This window comes from Uloborus diversus, chromosome 1 (genome assembly GCF_026930045.1).
Source record: "Uloborus diversus isolate 005 chromosome 1, Udiv.v.3.1, whole genome shotgun sequence".
In the NCBI taxonomy this organism is placed as follows: domain Eukaryota; kingdom Metazoa; phylum Arthropoda; class Arachnida; order Araneae; family Uloboridae; genus Uloborus; species Uloborus diversus.
In genome coordinates, this window is record NC_072731.1 from 34,185,230 (window position 1) to 34,197,877 (window position 12,648).

Consider the following 12,648-nt stretch of genomic DNA (forward strand, 5'->3'; position numbering starts at 1 on the left):
CAAAGGTATTTATTTATCTTAAACAGCAAGTATGTTTTTTTTCTCAGATTTTTTGAAGCATTTTTATTTTAAAAATATTTCTGATTAGGTTTTTGGAGAATCACCCATATATTCAGGAAAAATATAAATTATCCAGATACTGAAATACAAAAAAAAAAAAAAAAAAATGCAAAACTTATCATGAAATTGCAGTACGACAAAGATATCGAAAGTACAAAAAATTCGAAAAAAAAAAAAAAAAAATCAAAAAATAGAAGTACCAAATTTAAAGAAAATATGAAGCAAGGACTGGTACGTCATCGGGAGAAGATTATTGCTGCTTTTATCATATTTTAGTTGCTTGATAATTTATGTTTTCCTTGAATATGCTTATACTATTTTTTTGTTGTTGTTTCTAGCAGCTTAGCACTGGAGTACATATTTGACTGTTTTTACGTTGTTAACTCTTTCACTTTTTGATATATATATATATATATATATATATATATATATATATATATATATATATATATATATATATATATATATATATATATATATATATATATATAATATTAGGATCAGGGATATTTATAGAACAAAGTTACAACATTTTGAAACTTAACTTTTAAATTATGCATTGATATTAATAATGTTACCTATTTTTCTGAAATAATTCCAACTTTTTGTAAAAGGATCACTCAATTTGTTGTTGCTTGTTCACTTTTCGTTGCACTAAAAAATATTTTGTTGCTAAAGCGGCACTTAAGCTATCTCCCGAATCATCAATTTTAGCTCCGACGAAATGGACAGAATGGGAGAAAGTGATTTCCCAAGTTGGATTTTCGATCGCAGAGAAACCAACTGTCAGTTTAAGTAAACGAACTCTCTGCGCCCCCTATCGGAAAAGATGAAAGTGCATGAGCTTTTTGAACTTGTATTGTATGCAGAATTGATAATTCCAATGAAAAAGAAAACGAGAGAATTAATCAAAATTTTTTCTTAAAAAATATGTATCTCCGCTAGAGGTAATAATAGAAGGAAAAAACCGCTTTGAAAACGGAAAGAAATATCAATTTTATAAGGTTTTGAGGTTGTGTATGTGTATGTGTACGCACGGGCATGCGCGCGCACGTGTGTGTGTGTATGTGTGTCTATGCGTGTGTCTCGTCATGGCCGTATTTAAGGAGTGGGTTTTCACTGTTCAAACACCCTCCGAAAATTTTCAAAACTATCCCCAAAAGTGCTTTTAATTACTATTCTTTGTTATGCTAAAAAAGTTATTATTAGTATTTGTTTATTTGTTTATTTACGTCTTTCTCTCTCTTTTTATTTTCAGCTTCACTCGTAAATGCAAACTATGAGTTTTGTGGGAGAAAGGTACAAGTTGAGTACGTTATTTGCAGTACGTATTTATTTTCTCTGTAGTTAATGCGAACATCATAGCGTTTTTTTTTTCAAAATTTAAATAGCTGGCTCTAACAAAAGCATATAATTGCCATACTCTACATTTAATTTATTTCACAAATCAGAATAATCAAAATATTTGAATTTTTTAAATTTCACTTGCGTTTTTACTTACTTTATTGATTAAGTTGAATGCGCGAAAATGAGTGTACGCATCTATCCTTTTGAGTAATGAAAAATACATCATAAATTTAACAGGGATGACGTTATGTAGTGTACTTATCAAATATCTTTTCTTCATTTAATAAATACATCATCTTTTACATTTGCGTTTGTTATGCCCTTAAAGCACCCCCCTCTCTAACACCCCATTTAAATGTCGTACTGTAGCAAAAATCAATATAATATGCGAATGAAATTAAATAATAGTGATCATATAGACTTCATGAGTAATGTGTAACAAACCTCAAAACGAAAATCCGATCACTACCCCGGTATACGTGTGTGTAGTACTATTGTTTTTTAGAGAGATTAGGGCGTGAAAAACTTATGTACTTAATAACAGTTCAGATAAATGTTAAAAATGTAAAAAAAAAAAAAATCATTTCAAAATACACTTAGAAAAATCATTTAAACACTTATATTGTCAATTAGTACATGAACTAGAAAATCGCCCGTCAAGATATGACGAATGAAAATTGCTTCTACATTTGAACGAAGCAATTTTCTTTTTGATACTTATTTTAATATATAAAGATAATGTTAGAATTTGCCTCTATGAAACTGAAATACAATAATTTAATGCTACACGTGGTTAATTAACTTTTTGTATTGAAACTGTCTCATTCTTGATCCTAATATATATATAACACTGAAAATACATTTTGGATTTTTATTAATACTAATGCAAAAATATTTGATTTTAATAAGAGAACTGCGATTCTTGTAACAAGAAAGACTTTAATTTCCAAACAATACACTGATGTTTGGAGAAGCTGTTTTGTTCTTCTTCTGAAATGTTGCTCATTTCTGCTCTTTTCCGTGTTCAACCAATTTTCCTTACGGAACATTGGCTGGAGATGTCTCGGTCCTGTACAGGAAAATGGTACATTTCTTCCTGCCTTTCATTGTACAACACAAAACTGGAAAAAAATGGAGTTTTCCTTTTCTTTCATTTCAATTACTTTCATATGATTGATTATAGCATCGTTTGGACCCAGTTCAGAATACCTGAGATCTCACTCCAACAGTTTTCTCTTTTCTGTCACCAGCTTCTATCGGAACCAAAGCTGTTTAGAAAAGGACCTATGGCTGATTTTTTTTTAAAAAAAACAATACTTCGCTTTTATACCCAGCACTATGTCAGATTTTAGTTTATGGGTCACGTCTGGGCAAAAATAATTCTAAACCTCATCTAGAAATCACTTAACAGATCTTGATCTAAAAAATTTTACTAAGAATCTAAGACCCAAAGATCAAGCCTATGTTTCTTGTTAGAATGTCCATTTATTTCGTTAAGTGGCCTTTTCTGCATGATAAAACTGTCTTAACTTTGATGTGATTTACCGCAGAAAAACACAAGTTTTTAGACTTATTTTGCGAACGAAAACAATTCATTAGCTGTAAGGTTCGAGCCTTCATACTCTCTACTCTTCTGCCTCTTGAAAATAGAATAATTTGGCTTAATTCCAGTTTCGACGAGAGATGGTGCGCTGTTATCCTTTTCTGCACTTTCAGGAAAATTTTAATAATTTTGACTGACAAATGTTTTATTCCTTTTTTTTCGTATTTAGAAAAGGATTTCTTATCTATACTCGTAGAAAATCTTCCAGTATTTATTATAGCAGCAACTGATAAAGTATTGCTGATGTTTACTTCTCTGACGTCATTCGAACATACACCAAAGCTTTCTAAGTGAAGCTTTAACTTATTATGTAATTGTGTAATATTGTTTTTTGATTTCAAGCCCTTTATATTCAAAGCAACTAAACTCCAAAACCTCTTCTTATATAATTGTATTAGCAACTCCTGTTGTCCAAATCGAGATTTTATTTTTGTTTGCCCTTAAATGATTTGTTTCAGTAGCGAGGGGAATAGGTGTAGCGGTCAGTAACATTTTTATCTTTTGAAGTAAGAGATATGCTCTGGGTCAAATGATACAGTTGATCCATCGACTGCACAGTTGTACTTTCATGTATTTTGATAAATTGACTTCAAAACGAAAGCCAATTTTTTTAATTCCCTTTTGGTCCTACATCAGTTCAGTTATGAGAATCTTTTAGTTTTTATTTCCATGGGTATCTGCTGAAAAACTAATCTTGGTTAAAGAAAGTCTAGAGCAAATTTCTTCTTCAAACAAACTTCTCTTTGCTCACTGCATATTTCAAAGACTTCCTCTTGACACAATATTTTTCACTTCCCTTTTTTTTCTCTCTCTCTCTCAAGCAGTGCTAAAATATCATTATTCACTTTTTGTATACTCTTCTCTTCTTCTTCTTCCTCAGGGATTAGGCATATAGCCTGTTCCGGCTACTTGGTCGCCCCACCGCTTCCTGGGTCTACCACGGTCTCGTTTGCCCCTTAGTCTGTAATAAAAGGCAGCTCTTGGAAGTCTCCCTCGTGCCATACGTTGAACATGGTTTTTCTAATCGTTACGATATTCCGCAATTTTTTCACTGAAGCTGAATATCTGTAATTCCCTACAAATAAATTCATTCTTTATTTTGTCTAGAATGGTGCAGTTCTTCAGTGATCGCAAATACTTCATCTCTGCTGCTTGATTTCTGCTAGTTTCTTGACTGTTCAAAGTCCATGTTTCAGAGTCGTATAGTAAGGTTGGCACCGCCATAACCTTGTAGAACTTCAGTTGTGTTTCCTTTCTCGTTTTTTCCTTTATGGTTCTTGTAAGGGTTTCACATAAGTGTTGAAACCTATGTAGCTTGTTTTGGACATCATTGCCGTGGTCAAAGAAGATGTCACATCCTAGGTAGTTGAAGTGCTTCACATGTTCAATAATTCTATTATCAATCACAATTTTACTTCTAATTGGTTCTTTACCCCTAAATGCCATTGTTTTACATGAAATACACCGCCAACTCAGTCATTTCCAGCCGAGGACTGCAGTTTCGTGCTTATTAGCACTCATCAGCCCGGCATGACTGAGCTGGAGAGCGAAAACCTCTTAAGAAAGCCAAGAGGGCCAAACAAACTGGTAGCTAATGTAGAATTAGCACAGACCAGCAGAGTGACCGAAGCAATGGTTCGGTTCAACTCGAAAATTGATGGCAAGGCATGATATATTCAGTAAATTACTGCCCATTAGCCAGGACAAAATCAGAAATACATGAAATACACCGCCAACTCAGTCATTTCCAGCCGAGGACTGCAGTTTCGTGCTTATTAGCACTCATGAGCGCGGCATAGGAAAGCACAGACCAGCAGGTCTGTGCTAATGCTGCTATTAGCTACCAGTTTGTTTCGCACTCTTGGCTTCCTTAAGAGGTTTTCCATCTCCAGCTCAGTCACTTTCCTATGCCGGGCTGATGAGTGCTAATAAGCACGAAACTGCAGTCCTCCGCTGGAAATGACTGAGTTGGCGGTGTATTTCATGTATTTCTGATTTAGCCCTGGCTAATGGGCGGTAATTTACTGAATATACCATGCCTTGCCATCAATTTTCGAGTTGAACCGAACCATTGCTTCGGTCACTCTGCTGGTCTGTGCTAATTCTACATTAGCTACCAGTTTGTTTGGCCCTCTTGACTTTCTTAAGAGGTTTTCGCTCTCCAGCTCAGTCACTTTCCTATGCCGTGCTGATGAGTGCTAATAAGCACGAAACTGCAGTCCTCGGCTGGAAATGACTGAGTTGGCGGTGTATTTCATGTATTTCTGCTTTAGCCCTGGCTAATGGGTGGTAATTTACTGAATATAGCCATTGTTTTAGTTTTCGGGATTGAGATCTTTATATTATATTATTGGCATATCAAGTTTTTCCTTTGAAGCTTACGAGTGTTTAGCTTTTTTACATGAGTAGGTTACCGTCCTACTGCATAACCCCCAACCTGGAGGACTCCGCCTTGTATACTCTTTCCAAAAAAAAGCAGATTTACATTAAAGTTCAAACCAAAAATATCCGAGGCGATATAAGACATATAACATTTAGTAACTGATGATGCATTTCGATATAAGAAATTACATATCAATTTAGAAATGCGAACCGAAAACCGATGAGAGGCCGTGTCAGCCTAGTTGGAAACTAGGGGCATGGGATCATTGGAAATAGGCGTATTCATTTTGGAACAGTATGAATTTTATATGTTTGGGGGGGGGGCAGAGGTAAAACTGTCAAGTGGCCTGCCTTGTTCCTTGGCAACCCGGCGCGCGCTTACTGAAAATGAACTTCTTCCAACTCTTCGTCCAGAAATATCCACGATCCATGTTACTAAAGGTCAGATGTGATTTGAAATATACTGAACATCTTTCGCACCACTGACTCGCAAAATATTTACAACGGTTCCAAGAAGTTGCGCTTCTCATCCTTCAGTTCAATGTCTTACTCTAAACTTAAAAATTTCTATGTTTATTTCATTTCCGTTAAAATTATCTCGATACCAAATCAAAGCTCAAAAATTCAAGAATATACTACTAATGAATTGACTTCAAATTCCACCAGATTTTCTGAGAGGAAAGTTGGCGGGAGAACGATGTGGCATCTACTTAAAAGCACATAAAGTAGTTGAAAGGATAGAGATGGATTCGGGTGGAGGGTGGGGGATATGTTAACAGTTGGATTCACGCAATTGTGAACCATACCAAAATATCTGAATGGCATGCTCAAAAATGCGTAAAGGACAGTTGTGCAAACAGTGTTTTAAATTTATGTAGTATAATATTGAATGATATTTTTGTTTAACAGCGGAGATAAAGATTTGAAATTACTAACTCTTCCCATAACAGTAGTATATTCGAGACTAACGTTGCAAATATTCTCCATTAGACGTACTTTGCAACATGGAAGCAGTTTTTAATTCTTTTTTTCATATTTTTATCTGGAAGATAAATCAACAATTTTCTAAACACGAGTCAAAGGTTTCGGCTATTTTATACTGTTATTATTATTATTATTATTATTATTATTATTATTATTATTATTATTATTATTATTATTACTATTATTGGATATTTTCCAATAGATAAACCGAATTGCAATAACTTTGGAATTATGTGAACTGTAGTATGCATAGGGGCACAGTGAATGCGGAGTGATAGTTATGTAACATCGTCTCATATGGGAAGAGACAGAATTAAGGTAAGGGAGATTGATGGCTCTATTTGAGTTATGATTATATGTCTCCGTGCAATTTATCTATTTATAATATTAAATGTTTATGTGGTTGAACAAAATGCATCATTTTTTATCCTAAAAAACTCTAAAAACCACCCGACACCACAATATTATTATTATTAATATTAATATTGTTATTATTATTTCACCTTGAGTACGGAGAGATGGCGAATGAACTGTAAATTGAAAAGGACCTCTTCATTTTGTAATAGGTTGCTATCTCGACCATCGAGATCGCGATAGCAGAGAACGCTCAATCAGTAAAGGTTTTACTGCCAGCGCTATTTTTCTGATCCTATCTATTATAAAATTAAGTGGTCCCTTTTCGCATCCAGTTCATCCGCTATACTATCAAATTTGATTTAAAACAGATCACGCCTTTCTCCATTTTAGAAGTATTGATCAAGTAAAAATGTAAATAAATCTATGGTCGTGCAGTTCAAAACAATGTTTATAAAAAGTAAGCACATACATTTATTCTTCACTTTTATTTAAGCTAGGCTACGAAACTCAACTCAGAATTGTCTAAAAACTCAGTCCTTAATTACATTTTATTTCTTTTACGCAATCAAACTTTAGCCGCAGTGAGAATGTATTATGCTATTATTTAACATTCCCATTGTTCTAGCGACGGTTATTAAAGAGTTATTTCAATTTGTTCGCACGTTTCTTTCGATTAAGAAAGAATTTTTAAAACCCTACATAAATTGCACTTTGAATCACTATTGATTACTCAAAGAAGGAAATTTTCTCTCGATTCGTTAAACTTTATATGAATGTAATCCCAGTAGTCCCCATCGTCGAAAAGGCGATGATAAGTCTTTTACAATCGAACCCGCTTAGTGGAATAGCCAATTTTCCACAAAAAAGTATTCTAATAAGCGGGGTATTCCATTAAACGGGATTAAAATAATAGACATCAACGGTTTGGTACATAGAAAATGTATTACATTGAGCGGGATATTCTTTTAACCGATATTCCAATAAGCGGACTTTATCTACATCACGTAAATTATATAACATTTAAGAACAATAATCTGAGAAAATGTCACGCCTGTGATTCATGATATCTTAGATTTTTTTCAAAAAATTACCAACTGTTATTCATTTTATTAGAAGATCAAATCCAGATTTTTTCTTTCTAAAGTTGAGTTGTTCAGTTTCTGCGGACCCCTAAAAGCTGGTGTGCGGTATTAAAAATTAAGCGGATTTTTGAGACATAGAAATTGCTATTTGCCACAATTCTTTCCGAAAACAGTTTACCTTCAATTTTTTTTGTGTATAAAATACAGAAGGGTCTGACCTAATATAATAAACGTTAGCAATTTCTATGTATCAAAAATCCTCTTAATTTTTAATACCGCACACCAGCCATTAGGGGCTCGCAGAAACTGAACAACTCAACTTCAGAAAGAAAAATTCTGGATTCGGTCTTCTAATAAGATGAATAACAGTTGGTAATTTTTTGAAAATTTTTTTTTGAAAAAGATAGCATGAATCACCTCACAATGCTAGGCGTGAGTTTCTCAGATTCCTGCTCCTAAAGCTAATCAAATCTTTTATTCCCATAGAGGATTAAAAACTCCTACTTTTGTTACAACTCTTGTAGCAGCTTTTTTCGAAGTTGACAACTAATTAGAGCAAATGCTCTGTAGTTAGTTTAACTTTTTAAATTACTTGCTGCGGTGCTTTTGACAGTAAAAAGTTGTGTCAATTGACGCTTGTTCAGCTATCAAGCTTGAATGAAAGAAAAAAAATGTAAAATTTACCGTCAAAGTGTAGAAGAAAGCAATTTTATGATTCGAAATTTAAATTTAGACGTCTTTGTATTTTTTTTAAACTCCAGAAATGCAAGTATTTTTATTAATAAGCATGAACATTCTGCTCCGCGGATTTTCTGGCAAAAACTCCCTCGTAATCCAAAAGGGGCGATGACTCCCACGCCCATGTAAATTCCTGAGCATCAAAAGACCTCTGGACTTAATTTGGTAAAAATCCGACGTAAACTACGGATTTCAGAAAGAAAAATCTGCCTATGGAAAGTTTTTGTTCCCCATAGGAAGGCATAAAAATCCTATACGAATTTATAATTATCAGAGGACCTCTCTGCCGAATTCGGTAAAGGTCCGACGTAACTATGGATTTGTATAACGAACAATTTTATTGATTAAAATTGAAGCAACATGCAATAATATGTAACACCATGTGATAACAGGCAAAGTACAAACATTTGAAAGGAACCATAGCATTCATGATAGAAAAAGAAATCAAAACGGTTCAAAGACTTTTAGAACTCATTTATACAAAAATTGTTTTCCTGCATGGAATGTTTTTAACTTTGGGAATTTATAATTTAGAAAGGCTTAAAGTAAAAAAAGTTAAACAACAGATATCACAAAATGGACATTGTATAAATTGCATGGGAAGAAATTTGAATAGGGATATTATTTCAAGAATGAGAAATAAGAACTCGAGAATTCAACAGCTGAATCTTTTGAACTCAAAGTTTGATGCTGAATAGAGGTGAAGCAAAAGTAAACTAATTGAAACTGTATGTAACATTTTAATGTTTCCTCATATCAGTAACAGGTATAGATTTCGCAACAAAATTAATTTTTTTCTCTGATCCTTTTTCTTCTTCTTTATTCGGAATTCCCTTTTATGCTCCAAATGACTGACAAAATTTTAACGCATGAAGCACCACTCAACAAAACTATTTTTGTAGGGTAACAATCCAGATTTTATTAGGGTAAGCTTGTTGTATTCGGGTTGTTGCTAAAACAGAAGAAACACACACAAGAAGTAATTGATTTTGCGCAAAAAATTTGCAATAAAAAGAGAAAAACACTCCTCGAAATAGTCACTACTAAGCATTTAAATAGAAACAAATGGAAGAAAAATAATTACTCGAAAAGTACTAAATTTGTAGTAAATTTAATTGTTTTGAAATAGCTTGTGTCCCATAGAAGTAAGAAAATGTGTCTAGTTAGCATCTAACTTTGGGCTTTAAAAAAAAGGTAGTAAATTAAAAAGTTAAGGCGAGTGCAAAAAGTTTTTTTTTTTTTTTTTTTTACAAAGGTAAAATTTATATTGAGGGGGGGGGGAATCCTTCTTTAAGGAAAGCTATTTTTAACCATTCTGTTGTGGTCAACGCAAATCGATTCTTTTCCAATAAAATAAATTAACTGGTTTTTACATCGAAAATGAAACTCAAGTTTTTATCAAATTTAATGTTAACAAATCGGGTAGAAATTGAAGTAGTAACAGATGCCCTTTACAAAACTTCTCTTGAAGATAGAAAACTGTTCTGTGAACAGATTTCGTAATCTCATTCGAGTGTAGCAAGCATAAGCAATTTAGCAGAAAACGTAACCATTTTTGCGCATCTAAAATGCTTATGAAATTTAATTTAAAGAATGGTAAAGTGAAAATCCACATGCACATGTAATGAAATTTGCATATAAAATCATTTTACTTCCTAGGTTACTTTACATATTTTTGTTTCTTTTCTTTAATTTAGAAAATTTAATGGGAATTCTCTGCTCTTTTATATGGAACATGATTGTTCCAGTATTCAGGAAAATATGAAGTGAGATGGTTTAAAGATTTTTTGACTCTGCGCATTAAATGTTTCTTGTTCTGAATAATCCTGGGCTTAATCTAAAACGCTGCGATGGTTGAGATATTATTTTTATGCCTTAAAAACATTTGAATCAGCTGTGCTTTATCTTTGAAGCATTTTATATCAAATCCAACTCAGCGCATTTGCAAAAATTTTAATAGAGATACAAAAAGGAAAAAAAAAAAAAAAAACGCTTTCCCCACGTAATATTTTGAAAAGATATTTTTGGTTTGAAAAATATTTGGTGTACGATTTTTGCTAAGCCTTGCAAATAGTTTATATAAAGTTATGTTTTGAGCCGCGTGTTTCGGCATCCCTGTTGTCAAGGCAACAATAGCTTTGGTTAAAATTGCTTGTTCGGAAGATTTGGCTGGAGTTTGGATAGAGTTTGCAATGTAAAAAGAGCAAATAAAATTAGTATCCTGTTAACCTTATAATCTATGGAGTCTGGTCAGTTGCAAGTATTTTTAAGTATAGCTACAGGTTTTTAGTATAATTTCAATAAGACATGAGAATGCAACATTTGGCGTCCGTGACAGGACTTGTAGCTATAAAAATTTGGAAAAAGCAAAGTGTACAGGACTCATAGTATTGATATTTGACAAAAAGTAAAGTGAACAGGTATAATTTTGAAGAAAATTATTCGCTAAGAATTGCATTGAATATTTTTTGTTTCAATCATGGCTTTAATACAAAGGCGTAAAGTGATTAGGTCTGCATTTACCCGTTTATGCAATAGTATTGATACGTCTTTAGAAATTGAGGACATGAGTAATGCAGATAATTGCGAAATGTTGGCAGAATTCGAACTTCTTAGTGAAAGGTATGATGAATTAGTCGCCTTAAATGAAGAAATTTTAAATATGATCCTTGAAGATGAAAAAACTACAGAAGGCGATTTTAAAATTGAAAGTCTTACAGTTAATGAATATTCTGCAAAATATAAAAAACTTAATCTTCTTTTAAAGACAAAACAAGTGAATAACATTGCTGATGATGAAGATTCTATATCCGGTCTAAAGAAAAGAAGATTTAAGTTGCCTTTGCTAGAACTCAAGAAGTTCAGTGGCGAGATTATTGATTGGCATGGTTTTTGGAGTCAGTTTTATAAAATTCACGAGGATCCAAGTTTTGCTTCTGAAGACAAATTTCAATATTTGATTCAATCAACTGAAGAAGGAACAAAAGCTAGAGAAATTGTTCCGAGTTTTCCGCCAACCGGTCTTAATTACCCAAAAGTAATTGCAGCTTTAAAGGATCGATTTGGCCAAGATGATATGTTGGTTGAAGTCTATATTCGAGAACTGTTGAAATTAGTCATTAAAAATGTTGCCAATTCATGCTGCTTATGATAAGCTAGAGTCCGCTATAAGGGCACTCGAATCTTTAGGCGTTACTTCTGAAAAATGTGCTCCTTTATTATATCCACTTGTAGAAAGTAGCTTATCAGAAGATATTTTGAGAACATATAGAAGAAATGTTGATTCCGATCCTACCCCTACTGGCCGTTTGGAGAAATTAATGAAGTTCATAAAAAATGAAGTTGAAACAAAACAACGAATTTCTATGGCAATGGATGGTTTTGGGTTTGGAAAAAAAGGACATGAAGAATAGAAATAACAAATATTTGAGGAATGAAGAATTCACAACTGCGTCAGAACTGCTAATACAAAACGAGGGAAATAATGTTTGCATTTTTTGCACTAAAATGCATAACAGTTGTGATTGCTTTCTTGCTCAGAATATGCCATTAGATGAAAGACAAAAGATTTTGAAAACTAAACAGACGTGTTTTTTTGTGTTTAAAAACTGGGCATAATTCTAAAAGATATAAAGTGAAGCTGAAATGTATTGTTTGCAGCAAACGCCATGTTTCCGTGATATGCAAAACGTTAACTGAAAAGAAAGTTGAACACAGAGAAGCTGTTTGTAATGAAAGTGACAGGGACCAAAGTTCGTCTGCTATGACAAGTCTCGCCAAGCGTCCTAATGTACTTTTACAAACTTTAAAGATGAACGCTAAGGGTTCCTCTTCATGCATATCTCTCAGAGCACTAATCGACTAAGGGTCGGAACGTTCTTACATTCTGAAACAGACCGCTTTAAAATTAGGCTGTGTTGCTTTGGGACAAGAAACAATCGTGCATTCTTTATTTGGCGAGCACAAAACAAATGAAAGAAAACACTTATTTTATGAAGTTGAACTAGGAAATTTAAATGGAAAATACACTGGAAGTTTTGAAGTTTTAAATCAACCAATAATATGTGGTAATGTTCGTTCTGTGAAGAAAGGTTC

The 12,648-nt window shown here is 33.2% G+C and overlaps 1 protein-coding gene across 1 annotated transcript in view; it reads right to left on the minus strand.

The window, feature by feature from the left end:
- LOC129234343 (endothelial cell-selective adhesion molecule-like) overlaps nt 1-773 on the minus strand; it is a 118,853-nt gene extending 118,080 nt beyond the window's left edge. The window contains exon 1 of the mRNA XM_054868336.1: nt 639-773. The gene's annotated coding sequence lies outside the window, so the exon portion shown is untranslated. The remainder of the gene's footprint in view (nt 1-638) is intronic.
- Between the last annotated feature and the right edge of the window lie 11,875 nt (nt 774-12,648).